Below are 3,283 nucleotides of genomic sequence, written 5' to 3'. Positions count from 1 at the left end.
GAGTTTCGATATTTTTCCTATTTAAAACTTTACTCTTCTGTAGTTACATCGTGCACTAAGACCGACGGAAAATGTAAAGTTGCGATTTTCTAGGCTGATATGGCTGGGAACTATACTCTCATTCCTGCGTAATAATCAAGAAACTTTACTGCCGTACCATGAGTGCAGCTGGCGTAATGATATGACGCAGCACCTGAAAAAAAGGCTACCTTCCGTCAACATAACCAACGTGACAACCTGCTTGCGCAGGGAGCGTTCCTTGTAGCATGGAGACATTTGTGACAGATGATTCAGAGGACATATACTACAAGGAACGCTCCCTGCGCAAGCAGGTTGTCACGTTGGTTATGTTGACGGAAGGCAGCCTTTTTTTCAGGTGCTGCGTCATATCATTACGCCAGCTGCAGTCATGGTACGGCAGTAAAGTTTCTTGATTATTACGCAGGAATGAGAGTATAGTTCCCAGCCATATCAGCCTAGAAAATCGCAACTTTACATTTTCCGTCGGTCTTAATGCACGATGTAACTACAGAAGAGTAAAGTTTTAAATAGGAAAAATATCGAAACTCTTTGGTCATTTTTTTTGAGAAATGCTAATGGTCTTGTCCACTTCAATGATGTATGCTAAGCTATGCTAAAAGTGGTACCGCCAGAACCGGAGATCGGCTGAATGGATTCAAAAACGGTAAAACTCAACACTTTAACTCTGGGGGAGTTGTAAAATGAGCCTATTTCCAAAAAAAGTGGAGTATCCATTTAAGAGTGACATTTAAGAGATAATAATGTATATTCATTGTACGATTTTTTTTTTACCACATAATTATTGAATAGAGATTAATGTCTCTATTCTTAGCTGTTAAATCCATTTAGCGTACAAAACTCGTCCAGACAATATGATCACAACAATATTATCAAATTCTGTAAACAATAAATCAACTCTGATTTCATTTTCAATACAATCAAAAACGGAGACGCAAGGTGACAAGTTGTATTTGAATGAAATGAGAACGCGCGTCCGTTGTGATACATGGATGTGCGCTGTGTTATAATATGTTGCTATTGACGACGGTCATTATAAGGAAGAAAATCAAAATGCCACAGAATAGAATCTTGCTTTAAAAAGTGCATAGAGCTGCTTGTTTTATTTGTTGTTTGTTGATTCTCAAATATTAAACTTGTTGAAATGTTTTCAGTGTGAGCATCAGTTCTTTTTTAACAGTTTCATCTTGTTTTAACAAAACCGTGATAATATTGATAATCACGATAATTTCGGTCACTATAATCGTGATATGAAATTTTCATACCGTCCCATCCCTATGTGGGACAGAACAACATCTCGATGCTGAACTGCCAACTGCTCTGACTGAGCTAAAATCAACCAATCGTCGATGTAATTTAATTCGCGGATGCCCTGGTGTCTCGACGGAGCCAGAGCTGCATCCACGCATTTTGTAAAGGTGCAAGGTGATAAAACTAGGCCAAATGGAAGAACCCGATATTGGTAAGCTTCGCCCCCGAAGGCGAACCTCAAGAACCTCCTTTGATGAGGATGGATAGATACATGGAAGTACGTGTCCTTCAAGTCTTTTGTGACAAACCAGTCCTCGGACTGAATCTGTGATACAATCTGTTTGAGTGTAAGCTTTCTGAACTTGAGTTTCTGAACTCTGCTGTTTAACTGGCGCAGATCTTGAATAGGACGCAACCCTCCATCCTTCTTTGGAACAATGCAGTAACGGCTGTAAAACCCTGACTCTCTGCTGGGAGGAGAAACCCTTTCTATAGCTCCCTTTTGAAGAAGTGTCAGTACTTCCTGCTCCATAACCAGAGCCTGCTGTGAGTCCACTATGGTAGGGAGGACCCCTTGAAATCTGGGCGGACGAGAACCGAACTGAATTCTGTAACCCTTTTCTATTATGTGCAGGACCCATAGAGAAATATTTGGCAGAAGTTTCCACGCTGCCAGAAATTCCGATAAGGGAACCAGTCTCTCGAGACTGGCCTCTGGATTTGATTGAACAATCATTTCGGCGCCCTGAAGCGGCGAACCGGCAGGGAACAACCGAACTGACCGTTCTACAACCCTCCTCAGTGGATTGCACAGGGACACTGACACCTCGGCGCCCTGAAGCGGCGAACCGGCAGGGAACAACCGAAGTGGCAACGCTGCGGCTCTCCTCGGAGAGTCGCCCCCCGGAGGGTGCCAAGGAGGGACGGTTCCTCGGAATCGGAATCGGGGACACTGGACCGGCGAGGAAGAAACCTCTGAAACGCAGCCGCTTGTTTCTTATTTTCTTGAAACCTATCAACGACACAATTTATAGCGTCGCCGAACAAACTTGTAGGTGACAGCGGTGCGTCCAGAAGAACAGACCTATCTTTATCCTTTATTTCTGATAAATTCAACCATAAATGACACTCCCTGGCCACCAAGGCTGCCATAGAGCGGCCCACAGAATTGTCCATTTCCTTGGTGGCCCGGAGAGATAGATCTGTCATGCGACGCAATTCTCGAATTGCATCAGCTCTAACTTCCTCATAATCGTCCATGTCCCTCAGCAGGTCAGCCTGGTATGCTTGGAGAATTGACATAGTGTGTAAGCATGCCGTTGCCTGACCTGCTGCCAAATACGCTTTACCCACCAATAAATATGTATTTTTTAAAGGTTTGGTGGGTAACGTCGGGCCTTTCAGAGAAGAAGATGACTCGGGGGAAAGATAACTCGCTAGTGTGTCTTCCGCGCGAGGCATAGATAAATAACCGTAGTGCTCAATTCCTTGAATTTTGCTATAATTACTGGTCTGAGGATTATGTACTCTGGAAGATGCCGGTTTGGTCCACGATCTCGACCCTCAGTGTGGAGATCGGGAAAGAACGGGAGTTCCCGACGAGGAGGTCGTGATCTAGATGGTAACGTTCATCAAGCAGACTTTTTCTAGATACAACATCAACATCATCGGCTGGCCACTCAATATTTAATTTAGCAACAGCACTAGATAAAACCTCCATAAGCTCCTCATTAGCAGGGGTATGAGCTGGCAAACAGTCAAAATCTCCCATACCCGCGACATCCAGTTCCTCAGAACTGGATAGCCGCAATATTGGTGCCCCAGCCTGGGAAGGAGAAACCGCAGGGCGGGCTCCTTCCTGGGCAGAGACACCGAATCCAGCAGGTAAGGGCTGAGAAAGGGCAGGGCCCGTCTCAAACCCCACTACTAGATCCATCTGCGAACCCCAAGATGAAAGTCGACGCTGTGCCTCAGCAACAGCGGGACCCGCACC

The sequence above is a fragment of the Siphateles boraxobius genome, unplaced genomic scaffold (assembly GCF_051911475.1).
Source record: "Siphateles boraxobius isolate OS27281-9 unplaced genomic scaffold, OSU_SipBor_1 8, whole genome shotgun sequence".
NCBI classification, from domain to species: Eukaryota; Metazoa; Chordata; class Actinopteri; order Cypriniformes; family Leuciscidae; genus Siphateles; species Siphateles boraxobius.
This window is presented reverse-complemented; position numbering follows the sequence as displayed.